The 15354-nt window shown below is 51.4% G+C and overlaps 1 protein-coding gene across 3 annotated transcripts in view; it reads left to right on the forward strand.

The window, feature by feature from the left end:
* Nucleotides 1-15354, forward strand: part of LOC309523220 (guanine nucleotide-binding protein G(I)/G(S)/G(O) subunit gamma-7) — a 96181-nt gene that overhangs the window by 9587 nt on the left and 71240 nt on the right. For all 3 annotated transcript variants that reach the window (XM_082207025.1, XM_082207023.1, XM_082207024.1), the window contains exon 2: nt 7518-7601. The gene's annotated coding sequence lies outside the window, so the exon portion shown is untranslated. The remainder of the gene's footprint in view (nt 1-7517; nt 7602-15354) is intronic.

The following is a 15354-nucleotide window of genomic DNA, read 5'->3' on the forward strand; positions in this document are numbered from 1 at the left end:
CTTCCTCCTGAGACCCTGCTCTTGGGGACGTTTCCTACCCCAGGCCTTGCTCCCTAGGGAAGGTTCCCCACTGGGTTGGGCGGAGGATGGATAGATGAGTCCAAAGATGAAGGCCTTCTCTTCTCCTCCTTCTCCTCTAGGGATGACCAATCTGCTTCTGCTCAGCTCGGCTTGTTGAGCTGCTGTTGGTTGTTTATGAGGAAAAGCTCCTGGAAGGAGGACGGGTAGCTGGCGATCTGCGACTTTTGCTCTCACTGCCGGACTCCCCCCACCTTGCAAAATTAGATTTGCAGAGATCCCCTACTAATCCTTTTTTTCTGAAGGAATATTAGCTTCCTCAGTCCATAATCTGGCCTTGCTGGTTTTATCTTATTAACGGGTGTGCGAGCATCTGTCTGTGTGGCTTCTCCCTCCTCCTCTTCAGGAAGCTTAATCCGGTTTTACTACCTTGTTTATCCTCACGAGAGGCCCCAGATAGCCTTGAAAAAGCCTGCCTGCCAGATCTCACATTATTTATTTATTATTATAATTATTTGTATAAATGTTGTTTGCATACATTGGCATACCACTCTATACAGTGGTACCTCAGGTTAAGAACTTAATTTGTTCTGGAGGTCCGTTCTTAACCTGAAACTGTTCTTAACCTGAAGCACCACTTTAGCTAATGGGGCCTCCTGCTGCCGCTGCGCCGCTGCTGCACGATTTCTGTTCTCATCCTGAAGCAAAATTCTTAACCCAAGGTACTATTTCTGGGTTAGCGGAGTCTGTAACCTGAGGTACCACTGTACCAGTAGATCTCAGGGCAATTTTAATACAGTGGTACCTCTTTCTGTTTTCGAACAATTTGGTTTACGAACTCCGCAAAACTGCAAGTAGTGTCCCGGTTTGCGAACTTTACCTCGGTCTACAAATGGAAACTGAACGATGGAAGGGCACTGGCAGTGGGAGGCCTCATTAGGGAAGGCGTGCCTCGGATTAAGAATGGTTTCTGTTTAAGAATGGACTTCCGGAATGGATTAAGTTCATAAACCGAGGTACCACTGTATAAGAAACACAAAATACATAATAATAAGAAGAACAAAGACAACCCAGTAATGCCCCCTTCCTTGTTTTCCCCTGGTGCCCAAAGATATATAATGAAGGCAGCAGCCGAATCTTCCTGGGGAGAGTTTTTCACAAGCAGGGAGCCATTGCTGATCTCAGAGCAGGGCTGAGAATTGGAGAGTTGCAGTGCGCTTCCATTCCACCCACCCTGAAGCAGACTCACAGTTCTGCAGGCTTCCCTGCACCTAGAAAGGTAGCTGGCCAGGGAGCAGGGGGAGGAGGAGGGCTCTGGCCTAGCCTTCTCCCTGGCAGGCTGGCTTTTTCTGTGTGGGGAATTGATCTTTCTAGCTTTCTCTATGTAAGAATGAGCTTTCACCCTGCAGGCATTTCTTTCCTAACTGGGATCATGTGGTATGAGGACCCCTGTGGGGGTCTTCCTCTTTTCCTGTCATCGCAAGGTGAGCGCATTTAGCAATACGGTAATGCTGCTCTTCTGGCTTGCTCTCGAACTCTTGTGCGTTTTACGATCATGAGTTATTTCATAAGATTTATATGCTACTTGATTGTAAAATAAGCAAAAATCTCAAAGCGGCTTATGAAATGACCAACTGAGAATTACAAATCACCTTGAGAACTTTTCTGCAGTAAGCCATTAATAAATGTAGTAATAGATAAATCATTCTGAAAGCAAACCCTGGATTTCGCCACTAGCGGTGCATAATTTTGGGACCCACTTTATTCCTGTTGATGGGAGGTTGTTTTAAACTGTTTTTAATATTGTGTTTTGATTCTTGAAGGGCAGGTAGTAAATAATGGTAATAATCATCATAATAAATTGCAGTTTGAAATTATATTGCTGAGATATCCTTCTAATGGTGCTGCAAATAAAAATGCTAGCACATTTGCAAACCCAGGCAGGGTCTGGTCTGGTTTCAGATTGGATGGGGGGGGGCTTAAGTTGAGATTCCTGCCTTGCAGGGGGTTGGACTAGATGACCATTGGGGGTCCCTTCCAACTCTACAATTCTATAATCCACGCTGAGAACTAGGCCCTTGTTGCGTGGGGACGGAGGGAGGTTGAAATGCTGGTTGCCCACAGGCGGAGAAATGAGCAGAAGTGGTCCGGGGTGACGCTGGGTGGGTCCTGGGCAGGATAGGATTGACTGGGGTGCCATGGGCAGACTCTGCCCTGTCCCTCTTCGCCTGTGGGTCCCTCTGGCTCACTCTTCTCAGTCCTTAGCTCCCTCTGATCTCCCTTGCAGGGAAAGTCTCCCCCCTCCCACCGCGCTGTCCTTGCAGTGGAGGAGAGGAAAGGCAGCAAACATCCTGTTCTCTCTGTAGCTGCGGCAGCCATTGCTCATTGTCTTTCTCTCCTCCCCTCCCCTACAGCCCTGGGGTCCTTCCTTCCTTCCTTCCTTCCTTCCTTCCTTCCTTCCTTCCTCTCGCAGCATCTGTGTATATGCCCCCCCCAGCAGTTGCCATGAAGACGGGGCTGGCAGCAGAGCCATAAATAAAAGTCCTGTTGAACTGCATCCATCGGAGGCTCTGTGCCAAGCGCAGGATTTTTTTTCATGGACTGGGGCTCCCCCTCCCCCTGCTCGCAAAGCTCCCCGAGATTATTGAGCTGGGCTGAGCTTTCAGGACTGGGCAGGCTCCCTCCCTCCCCCCCCCCAGTGCTTAGAATCCTAGAATCCCAGCACTGCTGAGTTGTCAGGGACCTTGAGGGTCATCTAGTTCAAGCCCCAGCAGTGCTGCACCCCCTGGGGGAGACCTCAGTGGGTCCCATGCCTTGGAGGTGCCAGTGGGGGGAGGGCTGGGGTCCTGCTGCACAGTGAAAAGGCAGGGAGCAGCCTTGCCCAAGTGGCTGCCTCTGGAGGATTCAGACAGCAGCTGCCCCCCCCCCCCCAATCAGGCGACTAGGCTGGCCAAGCCTCTGGATGGGGAAGGATCCTGAGGACTGTGGGAAGCTGCATCCCAACTTGCCGAAGTAAAATATAAATAAATGAAATGTTACACGAATTCTCTTACAGCTCATTACGCAAAGGGCTGTTTTATGGATGGGCTGCTTGCTGGGGGGGGTCGTTGCTTAGACTCAGACCTGCAGTGTGTTGGGGGGAACCGTGGCTATTCCCAATAATTTATTTATTTGTTTATATCAATGTTAGAAACTCAGGTATATACATTATTTGCCAAAAGGCACTTTAAACCTTGGTTGTGACCACCACAACAGAATGTCCAGGTGCCTTTTTATGATGGGATTATTATTATTATCATCACCATCATCATCATTCATTTCATTTCCATTCTGCTTTATATTTTAAAGACACAATCTGAAAGTGATTTACAACACTTGAAAACATCAAATAAAACACTCCAGAATAAAACAAATCCAAGCTTCCTGGAAAGTATTTCAGACCCTTCTCTAAGTGACATTTTACTTTCCCCATATTAAAGGTAAAGGTAAAGGTACCCCTGCCCGTACGGGCCAGTCTTGACAGACTCTAGGGTTGTGCGCTCATCTCACTCTATAGGCCAGGAGCCAGCGCTGTCTGCAGACACTTCCGGATCACGTGGCCAGCGTGACAAGCTGCATCTGGCGAGCCAGCGCAGCACACGGAACGCCGTTTACCTTCCCGCTGGTAAGCGGTCCCTATTTATCTACTTGCACCCGGGGGTGCTTTCGAACTGCTAGGTTGGCAGGCGCTAGGACCGAATGACGGGAGCGCACCCCACCGCGGGGATTCGAACCGCCGAGCATGCGATCGGCAAGTCCTAGGCGCTGAGGTTTTACCCACAGCGCCACCCGCGTCCCCTTCCCCATATTACTTACTTACTTATTTTATAGAGCTGCCCCATAGCTGAAGAACTCTCGGAAGGCAGTGGGGTGTAGTGGTTAGAGAGTCGGATGAGGACCTGGGAGATGAGGGTTCAAATCCCCACTCCGTCATGAAGCTCACTTGGTGACCTTGGAGTCAGTCACAACCTCTTTGCCTCCTTCGCAGGGTCGTTGTAGGGATTAACGGAGGAGGGGGTGAACCATGGACTCCTTGGGATAGAAATGAGCTCTTCTGCTGAACCGCTTAAGAAAGCCGGAGGGGCCAGCCAGCCAGAGACATCAGTTGCCAACCTGGCACCAGAGATGCCGCGAAATGCACCTGGCAGGTTTCGAACACTGCTCCCAACCCCCTGAGCCAAAACCTCCCTCCTCATTTCAATTCTGTACGCACATGTGCCTTTTCAGTATGGTTTAGCTCTTGTGTGGTTTTGCTTATATGGCTTCTGCCTGACTGGAGAAGGCGTCTTCAGCTTGAGAACGGTCACTGTTAACGGGTGTGTTGGGTTGGGGGGGGGAGCATGAAGGAACAGGATCCTGCCCTGCCTTGGGCACTCTCTGCTCAGGGCTCCTTCCTTCCTTCCTGCAAAGGCGCCTTTGCTGCAGCCTGGCCATGGGGGGGGGGGGGCTGGGCTTGCATCAGGGCCATGGAGTGCCAGCCGCCAGCCTGCCTTCTGTCTGTGTCTCTTGGGGAGGGCTGCAGCAAGGGAGACCTCTGGTGGGAGCTCTCAGCAACTGCACTCTCTCTCTTCTCTTGGCACATATGCTGGATTGCAATAACACCTCTCAGCAAAACCTCCATCTACCGCCAAGGTCAACATTGCACGTAGCATTCACAAATCCTTGTTGTGTGTTGCGGAAACCTGGCTACTCTTTCCATGCCATCTCTGTACTGATAAGGAAAGCCACCTTGCCTTCGTCCGAATGCCACTCCATGCTAACAACTGGCTGATGAATGAACTTGGATCGAATTGTCTGATTGCAGGGGCAGCGCAAAAGAACACAGATCGTCAAATGGTGGAGTTGGAAGGGATCAATGGTTCCTCTTCATCCTGGAGAAGAGTGACTAGTGGGGTGCCACAGGGTTCTGTCTTGGGCCCGGTCTTATTCAACATCTTTATCAACGACTTGGATGGTGGACTCAAGGGCATCCTGATCAAATTTGCAGATGACAGCAAACTGGGAGGGGTGGCTAACACCCCAGAGGACAGGATCACACTTCAAAACGACCTTGACAGATTAGAGAACTGGGCAAAAACAAACAAGATGAATTTTAACAGGGAGAAATGTAAAGTATTGCACTTGGGCAAAAAAAATCAGAGGCACAAATACAAGATGGGTGACACCTGGCTTGAGAGCAGTACATGTGAAAAGGATCTAGGAGTCTTGGTTGACCACAAACTTGACATGAGCCAACAGTGTGATGCGGCAGCTAAAAAAGCCAATGCAATTCTGGGCTGCATCAATAGGAGTATAGCATCTAGATCAAGGGAAGTAATAGTGCCACTGTATTCTGCTCTGGTCAGACCTCACCTGGAGTACTGTGTCCAGTTCTGGGCACCACAATTCAAGAAGGACACTGACAAACTGGAACGTGTCCAGAGGAGGGCAACCAAAATGGTCAAAGGCCTGGAAACGATGCCTTATGAGGAATGGCTAAGGGAGCTGGGCATGTTTAGCCTGGAGAAGAGGAGGTTAAGGGGTGATATGATAGCCATGTTCAAATATATAAAAGGATGTCACATAGAGGAGGGAGAAAGGTTGTTTTCTGCTGCTCCAGAGAAGCGGACACGGAGCAATGGATCCAAACTACAAGAAAGAAGATTCCACCTAAACATTAGGAAGAACTTCCTGACAGTAAGAGCTGTTTGACAGTGGAATTTGCTGCCAAGGAGTGTGGTGGAGTCTCCTACTTTGGAGGTCTTTAAGCAGAGGCTTGACAACCATATGTCAGGAGTGCTCTGATGGTGTTTCCTGCTTGGCAGGGGGTTGGACTCGATGGCCCTTGTGGTCTCTTCCAACTCTATGATTCTATGATTCTATGACCCTGAGGACCATCCAGTCTAACTCCCAGCAATGCAGGAATAGGCACCTGTTCCTTACAGGGAACCTTGGCGTTATCAGCACCACACTCTCACCTGTGGAGCGCTCCACAGGACCATCGTCTCTCTGCATTTTCTGGAATTTCCCCCTGTAGCATTGCCAAAGGGAGCATGTTCCGTTTCCCCAGCATGTGTGCCCCGTGTTGGTTCAGGTTGATCAGATGGGAGATGCAAGTCGTCACTCAGCAACTGCGCTCTGCGAGAAGAGCAGGACCAGAACTCGGTCAGTGCTTCTCTCCCTCTGCCTGGTAGGCAGCCCCTCACCCTTCAGCTGCCTCTGCTGCTGCTGCTGCCTCCTCTTCCTCCACCTGCTCTCATGGATCTCTGCTGAAGCTGGCTTGGCTGTGATAGAATTATAGACTTACAGAGCTGGAAGGGACCCCAGGGGACATCTAGCCCAACCTCCTGCAATGCAGGAATCTCAGCTAAAGCATCCAGGACAGATAGCCATCTGCTTAAAAAGGATAGAGAGTCCCCTAGAGATCCGGAAAGGGCTCCAACACAGGGGCAGAACAGCTGCTTGGTGTGCAGAAGGTCCCAGTGCAATGCTTCCATCTGCATTCCAAGCAGATGTCCTACCGTGTCCTTTTAGAACTTGGCTGCCATGCTGCTTCCCCCCCTGGCAATTGTTTGCTAGCTTTATGATGTTATTAATTGTTGCAATGGCTTTATTGATTTGCTTTTATGTAAGCTGCTCTGGGAGAGGCTTTGTTGGCTGAAGAGCAGGATAAAAATATCTCCAGCAAACAAAGGAGTGGAGCCAATGGTGCCTGGGAGTCTTTCCGCCCCCAGCTTTCCCCAAACTGTTGCCCCCCAGAGCTTTTGGAGCGGAGCTGCTCTTGCCCCTGCAGGCAGCGTCCGGAGGGCACATCAGGGTGGTTGCTGGGCACTGGATGCACCTGTCCTCTGAAACTGATCTGCCTCCCCTCCCGTTCTGGAGACTGTGCTTGAGGTCAGTTGATTGCCTTGCCCAGCCACTGGTGCCCCTCGCGTTGGCAGAGGCTGTTACGAACATCGGAGGAGCCGAGCTGCTGGATCAAGCCCCTCTTTGAGGAAAGCTCTTTGGGGAAACTCCTGCACATGAGAGCCTTCTCCCCTCCTGCCGTTCCCAGCAACCGGGTTTCGGACGCCTTGCTGCCTCCGACCGTAGAGGCAGAGCAGAGCCAGCTTGGCTAGGAGTCCTGAGTAGCCATTTCCTCCTCCATGAATTGGTCCCGTCCTCTTTTAAAACCATCCAGGTTCGTGGCTGTTGCTGCTTCCTGCGGGAGTGCTTTCCGCAGCTTAAGTCTGTACTGCATGAAGAAGGCCCTTTTATCTGCCCCGAATCTCCCACTGCTCACGCGTTCCAGTGTGACGAGAGAGGGAGGGAAACTCTTCTCTGTCCTCTTTCTCCATGGCAGGCATAATTTTGCAGACTTACCGTCCCAGCAGCTCCCAATTCACGCAGGGGCTGCATCCCAAGGTATCTCACATGTCATTGCCTGTGTTGTAGTGTTGGCTCCTGTTGTCTTATTGTGCTTTTTGCTGTTTCTGTTTCAGGAAGCCAGGCCTCAGCCCCAGCCTCATCTAAGGGAGCAAGATCCCTGGGATTGCAAGGAGGCCATTTTGCTGTCTGCTTAACAGGTAAGTCCTGGCGAGGCCACAATGAGCAGCTGTGCCGTAGCTTGGGCTCCACCACCGGAAAGGGCGTTTCTCTTGCCACCGCGGCCTGCATTTCCGCCACCTGCAAAGGGACCGTGAGGAGAGCCTCGAAAAGCAAGTCCAGCTCCCCAAAAGGTGGCAACACGAGAACAGGCCTTTTCGGTGGTGGCTCCCTGATTGTGGGATGCTCTCCCCAGAGAGGCTTTCCTTTGGCTGTTAAATCTTCTGTGACCTGTCAAAGCTGTTATTATGATTATTTTATTATCATGCTGTTTATTACTCTGCTTTTTATTACTTTTGTATTACTGTGCTCCATAAAATGTGTTTTTAATGTTGGGATCTTCTGGTAAAGGTATAGAAATCAAATAAATAAATGAATTAAATAAAAGTGCACACCGGAACTTTAGGTTTGCTCAACTTAAGTGAGTTGGCCCTTGCACAATAAATCCTCGCTCCACAGCAGTAATGAAAGGCTTTTTGCAGCTAATAGCCTAATGGGGGAAACGCAGAGCCAGCAAATCAGGATGGCTGCTCAGCAAACAAGTTGTCTGAGATGCCAATTGCACATGAATATAACAGCAAAAAATAAAGATGGAACCAGTCAACTGAAGAGCAACATACCACAACAAAAAAAGATTCTGCAAAAAAGACAGATTAGACTGCTTTTTCTTTTTTTAAAAAAAGATATACAGGCAACTCCCCATTTACATGGGAGTTATGTTCCGAGGCACTGTGTGTTTAAGTGAAATTGTGTACAGTGGTACCTCGGGTTACATACGCTTCAGGTTACAGACTCCGCTAACCCCGAAATAGTACCTCGGGTTAAGAACTTTGCTTCAGGATGAGAACAGAAATCATGCTCCGGAGGCACGGCAGCAGCGGGGAGGCCCAGTTAGCTAAAGTGGTGCTTCAGGTTAAGAACAGTTTCAGGTTAAGAACAGACCTCTGGAACGAATTAAGTACTTAACCCGAGGTCCCACTGTATATTGCATTGCAAACGGCCTTGGGAAATCCTGCAAAGATCCTCTAAATCTCTGGAAACCCTTGAAAATGCCTTTAAAAAACTAGCAGCACTCATCAAATCCACTGCAATCCCTCCCCCCCATCCCCCTTGCTCTCCACAGGCCTCAAAATTCAGTGCAAAGGCTTGTGGCATGACTAGGTGCTGTTTTTGCACTGTTTTGCCGTTTGTGTGCTCTTGTGAGGGCGGCATTTGCTCCTTTTTGTGCCGCTTCCCGGTTTGTGGCAATGCGCCCATGCCTCATGCGCGCGCAAATAGGGAGCTGCCTGTACTCCAGTGCTAAACAAAAAGAGTCTAAAGGAAGCGTTTTCATCTAAGGAAGACATTGCATGGTATCAGTTTTGGGATTTGAGAGTTCCTTTGCAACTGATTGCATTTGTTGTTCCATCAAGGAATAGAGAGTCCCAAATCCTGCCAAACGCGATTATTAAGTCGGGAGGAGGGAGGGGGAGAGGGTCACCAAAGCCACTTTTTATTGACCAAATGTCTGCAGTTTGTTTCTGACTTGCCTTCTTTTTCCTGATAGGGGAGTGGAGCTTGGGAATAAAAGGCAGCACTTCTAAGTGCTTTTCTTTTAGTGAGTGAGTCCCACCTTCAAGAGAGCTTTCCTGGGAAGCATTCCCATGACTGTTGCGCTCCTTTATTTTGCACCAGCACGGAGTGGAATCACTTAGTGGAGTTTTTGTCCTGGGGGAGCCCTTTCTTGGTCTTCCAGTTCTAGGTAGGGGGTAGAGCAGGCTCTTGTCCTTGGAAGAATGGTGTACAGAGCCTACCATTGCCTCCTCCAGTGGTGTAGTGGTCGGGGGGGGGGGTTCCATATAGAATCATAGAGTTTGAACGGACCACATGCAGTGGTGTCCCTGTCTCCAGCAGAGTAGGGAGGAGCCCACTGTGGGCTGCAGAGCTATTCCTCTTACAAACCCCTTTGTTAAAAACAACAACAACCAGGACACACCTCAAAGACGTAAATAAAGCTAAGCATTCGGGAACACGGAAAACACAGGGCACTCCAATCTCTAGCATGTGGGAGATGGTGGGCTCCAGCGGAGCCCCCCAGGCTATCCTTCCCTGAGTCCCTTTTGACCTGTAAAGATGGCAGCTTGTATCCTAGCTATGTTTCATGCTGAGCAAACCCATTGAAATAAAATCTACCCAAGCTAGGCTTGCCTGCTGATTTCCCTGGGTCTGATCCAGCAAAACATCTTCCTGCATATTCTGCACCCCTCCAGACCCGGGAGCCTGTGTCGGAAGCTGCCCTGTGCATAGTCAGACCCTTCACCCACCTAGCTGAAGCTTTGCTACACTGCCAAGGTGGCAGGCCAGGGGGACGTTATCTGGTAATGTCACGGGGGGTGGGGTGGACCAGGCAGCCCCCCCCCAACAGGTGGTCCACTGGTGGTCCACTTTGCTTGGTACCAGGAAGCTGCGCCATAAAGGGGAGCAATGGAGCATACCTTGCTGAGCACGGCTTCTTCCTTGAGAGGAGATCCCGGCTTCTCCTGAGCTGATCCCGAGGATGCCTCTGAGCTCGTCCTGGGTGCATCTGAGCGTAAGATGGGGCTGGTGCCTGCTGGCTCTGGCGTAGGCTATTTTTAAGGGAGACCTAATTAGTATTTGGGTCTCAGTCGGCCACTACCAAAGTGCCCTAGTTGTGGTTCTTGCCCAGGCAGCAGCAGCAGCAGCGGAGAGCGCCCACAAGAGGGCAGCAGACGCCCACGCAGTGCATGAAGGAAGATGCTCCTGAGATAAGAGCTTCCCCTGCTTCAGTTTGGGGGGGGGGCGAGGGGGCTTTCTCTCCCTGTCTCCGCAAACAAGAGCCCTGGGCAAGCCTGCAGCCACCAAGCAGGCACACTGCAGCCACTGAGGGTTTTATTGCAATATTTCACAAAGGTGAGGCTAAACCATTCAGTTGGATGCAGGGTGTGTTTGTTGGTGTTCTTAAACCCCAGTGTGATGCTCGCCTTGCTGGGCGGCCTCTCGCCCTCTCAGTTCTCTCCCCGAAGTTGGGATGAAAAGGTATCTGAGAATGGAAGCGAGTTTGGAGGGACCCCCAAGGGTCATCCAGTCCAACCTCCTCCAAGGCAGGAATCTCAACTAAAGCGTCCCTGTGGCTGCATGACCTGGCCGTCTGTCTCCAGGCCCTGCGGTCGCCCGCAAGGGATTCCCACCTGGCAGGGTTGGCGCTGCCAGCCTTCAGGCCCCACTGGCAGGCACCTGGAGCTGGAAGCCAGCTCCCTGCTGAGGATGTCCTTGGCGATTCTGCCGCCCTCCGTGCTGCGGACACGACCAGGCCAGCTGGACGTTGTTGAGAGAGGAGGTGTTCCTGGAGGCTCTGCCTGCCATGGGACGGCCACAATCCTGACTCAGCGCACGTGGAAGCTGCTACATATATAATATTATCTACACGATATAAAGCAGGATGCATTTGCCTTGGAAGACCACACTTTGTGTTTGGGAATTGTTTTTAAGATTTTCAGTAAAGGGGGGTGGGGAGAAAATAGGACCACGGCCCTCATGGATCTCTGGGGAACAGACTGATTTAAATATAACAACAACAACAATAACAATAATATTTTATTTATACCCCGCCCTCCCCAGCGAAGACTGGGCTCAGGGCAGCTAACACCAGGTATATAAACAATGGATTAAAATACAACTTAAAAACAAGATTTCAGTAGAAACTCAAATCAAAAACTTTTTGGGGATGAATACGTCAGATCTTCACCAAGGCCAAATATCCAGACTTGTTCTATCACAGAGAGGGGAAGGGGATCAAGTTGATTCCAAGCCAAAGGCCAGGCAGAACAACTCTGTCTTACAGGCCCTGCAGAAAGAAATCAGATCCCGCAGGGCCCTGGTCTCATGAGGCAGAGCGTTCCACCAGGCCGGAGCCAGAGTTGAAAAGGCCCTGGCTCTGGTTGAAGCCAATCTAACTTCCTTAGGGCCCGGGACCTCTAGGGTGTTGCTATTTATGGGCCTCAAGGTCCTCCGCAGGGCATACTGGGAGAGGCGGTCCCGTAGGTACAAGGGTCCTAGAAGCATCTGAAGCTGCCGCGTCCCAAGCCAGACTATTGGTCTGCCTGGCTGAGCATTGTCTGCCTTGACAGTCATTGGCTATCCAGGTGTCAGGGAACTGACATCAGAGGAAAGGGAGTTGGTAGGGCTCCCAGAGACTGGGAGAGAGTCAGCAGCCAAAGCAGGGACCAGCAGGGGGAGCGAGGGGTCTCTGGAGGAGGATCTCAGTAATGCTGAGAGAGACGCAGCAGCCCAGGCAGGAAACAGCAGGGGAGAGAAAGGGGTGAGAGACACGTCCAGCGAAAATAGCGGGGAGGTGTCAGAAGCAACTGTAGGGAGACCCATACTTCGCCGGAAGCTGCCACGTCGTGAGTCCAGGAGACGCGTTTCCGTTAAGGAGCTTCTTTGCTGGAAACGCTTCCGCAGGCAGCCACTGTCAGACTCTACTAGTGACTAGAGCAGACATGTCTGTGGAGCTCTGTCACACACAGAGGTTTGTGGAGCCGCACAAACTCTGAGGGGGCACAATTTTAAGCACAAGCAGCTAATCATCCCCTGACAGCAGTCTGACAGTCTCTGTACGCTGCCTGTGCAGGAGAAAGCATCATGAGCAACCCAGCCGGAACCGGAGAGGCAGGGGTTGGAGCTGGTCCAAGCTTGGAAGAAAGGTATCAAGCTCTGGAGGTCCAACTTGCGCTGCAGACGGCGAGGCTCAAGGAGAGAAGGGCTCAGGATGCAGACAAAAAGGGGAGAACCACTCAGTTCCCCAGAAAGGTACCAGGATTGGTGCAGAAGTTTGGGGGGGACCCCAAGGATTACCATGCCTTTAGAACAGAGATGCAATATGCCCTTAATGTGCAGTTTGATGAGTTCCCTGATGAGGAATCGCGAGTTGCTTTCGTAATTGGGCATCTTGAGAAGGGGGCGCGAGACTGGGTTCGACCCCTGATGGCAACGCACAATGATATCCTAAAGGACACTATGAAGTTCTTTCGTGCAATGGATATCATGTTTTCCAGCGATATTGAGGAAGGGGTGGTGCGCAGACAGCGAACTTTTGGACCACCGCCTCGCCGACGTGGGGATCCAGGGCGCAGTCCTTCAATGGCTGCGCTCGTTTCTCTCTGGTCGGGGACAGAGGGTGGCGCTTGGGGGGGAACTGTCATCCCGCCACTCCTTGGTGTGTGGAGTGCCTCAGGGTGCGATTCTCTCCCCGATGCTTTTTAACATCTTTATGCGCCCCCTCGCCCAGCTTGTCCGGAGTTTTGGGCTGGGCTGCCATCAGTATGCCGATGACACCCAACTCTATCTGTTGATGGATGGCCATCCTGACTCGGCCCCAGACACACTGATCAGATGCTTGGAAGCTGTGGCTGGATGGTTACGTGGGAGCCGGTTGAAGTTAAATCCTTCGAAGACAGAGGTCCTCTGGCTGGGACGGGACGATATGGGATTGAGGGGGCAACTCCCATCTCTTGCGGGGGCACAATTAGTGCCAGCACCGTCCGTCAAGAGTTTGGGTGTAATCTTCGATACCTCCCTCTCTATGGAGGCGCAGATTGCAGCTATAACAAAGGCGGCATTTTTTCATCTCCGCCAAGCTAAGCAGTTGGCCCCTTATCTCTCTCGCCCTGACCTAGCCACTGTGATCCATGCGACGGTCACCTCCAGACTGGATTATTGTAACTCGCTCTACGTGGGGCTGCCCTTGAGACTGACCCAGAAACTCCAGCGGGTGTAGAATGCCGCAGCGAGACTCCTTACGGGGTCTTCGCTGCGGGATCACATTCATCCGGTGCTATACCAGCTGCACTGGCTCCCAGTGGAGTACAGGTTTTAACCTTTAAAGCCCTATACGGCCTAGGACCCTCGTATCTACGGGACCGCCTCTCCTGGTATGCCCCACAGAGGAACTTACGGTCCTCTAATAAAAACATCTTGAAGGTCCCAGGCCACAGAGAGGTTAGGCTGGCCTCAACTAGAGCCAGGGCTTTTTCGGCTGCGGCTCCAACCTGGTGGAACGCTCTGTCACAAGAGACAAGGGCCCTGCAGGACTTGACATCTTTCCGCAGGGCCTGCAAGACAGAGCTGTTCCACCAGGCCTTTGGCTAGGGCACAGCCTGACTCCCTCCTTCAGCAATCTTTACAATACTTTAGTTTATGGTTGCCATTAATTTTGATTTTAATTAATTCTTATGATGTTTTTATATTGTTGCACTTTTTTAGTGTTGTTAGCCGCCCTGAGCCCGGCTTCGGCTGGGGAGGGCGGGATATAAATAAAAAATTTATTATTATTATTATTATTAATGGCTTGCAAGCAGGGAAGCAGATCTGTCCGTGAGTACTGGACTGAATTTACCATGCTGATTCACAGATTGGGGTGGGATTTATCGGCGGCACCCATTCAGATGCTATTTGAAGAAGGTCTTTCTTCGGCTGTGAAAGACGAGCTGTCCCGGAGCCCCAGGGCGGTGTCTATGGATCAGCTGACCAAATCTGCGCTGACCATTGGAGCGCGCCAGGAGGCAAGAGCCTTGGAGAGGCGGGAAGGGAGAGGGGAACGTTGGAAGGAGTTCCGCATTCCAGACATTCCTGAGCCAGCTTTCCCGCCGGCAGAGCCGATGGAAATCGGAACAGCCCGCGCGCGCGCAGTTTCAAAGCCCAGTGAGGGGGCTAAGAAGGAGGGAAAAGGAGCCCGGAAATGCTATCTCTGCCAACAGCCAGGCCACTTTGCCAGAGTCTGCCCCCAGAGGAAGGAATGGCAAGGGATGGTGGGAGCTGTTGAGGGGGGAGAGCAGGGAGAAACGGAGCAGGTAAAAGCCAACGCCTGGTTGCCACCGTCAGGGCACTGCAGCCAGGCCAAAGAGCAGTGAAAGTGCCCGTGCCAGAAGCTCCTCGACCTGCTCTAGTGATTGAAGTGTCGCTAGAGCTGCAAAATGGACACCCCCTAAAAATAAAGGCGCTGTTGGACTCAGGCAGCTCCTGCAATTTTATGAGCAAGGAGTTTGCTGCTGAACACCAGATACAGACGATCCCTTTAAGCAACCCCCTGCAGGTGACCACGATCGATGGCAGGGAACTGTTGGGAGGAGGAGTCAGCTTGCAGACCGTCCCAATGATAATGAGGGTGGCAAGGCACACAGAACTGATAGCGTTTAATGTGGCCACCTTGGGAGGCGCTCCCATTATTTTGGGAATGAGCTGGCTAGCCCTACATGATCCGCTGGTGGGCTGGCATCAAAGAGTGGTTTCCTTCGGTTCAGCACATTGCTTAGAACACTGCAGGGGGGAAAAGGGGTCAGCAGGGGCCCAAGCCACCCTGGCAGGGACTGAAGTAATGGAGAAGGGGAAGGTGCCACCACAGTATGCTGATCTCAGCGACGTGTTCAGCGAGAAGGAAGCTGACCAACTACCCCCGCATAGGCCCTTTGATTGCCAGATCAATTTACTCCCTGGAGCACAGCTTCCTGTAGGCAAGTTGTATGCCATGTCAGACAGGGAAATGCAGGAGTTGCGAGAGTTCATTGACAAGAACCTGAAGAGAGGCTTCATCAGAGAGTCCAAGGCAGCGGGGGGTAGCCCAGTGTTTTTTGTGGATAAAAAGCACACGGACAAGCCGAGACTTGTATGTGATTTCAGGCGGTTAAATGCAGTGACAGAGCCGGCGGCTTTTCCTATGCCCAGGATTGATGATATTTT

Source organism: Podarcis vaucheri (assembly GCF_965113315.1).
Source record: "Podarcis vaucheri genome assembly, chromosome: 18".
Lineage (NCBI taxonomy): Eukaryota > Metazoa > Chordata > Lepidosauria > Squamata > Lacertidae > Podarcis > Podarcis vaucheri.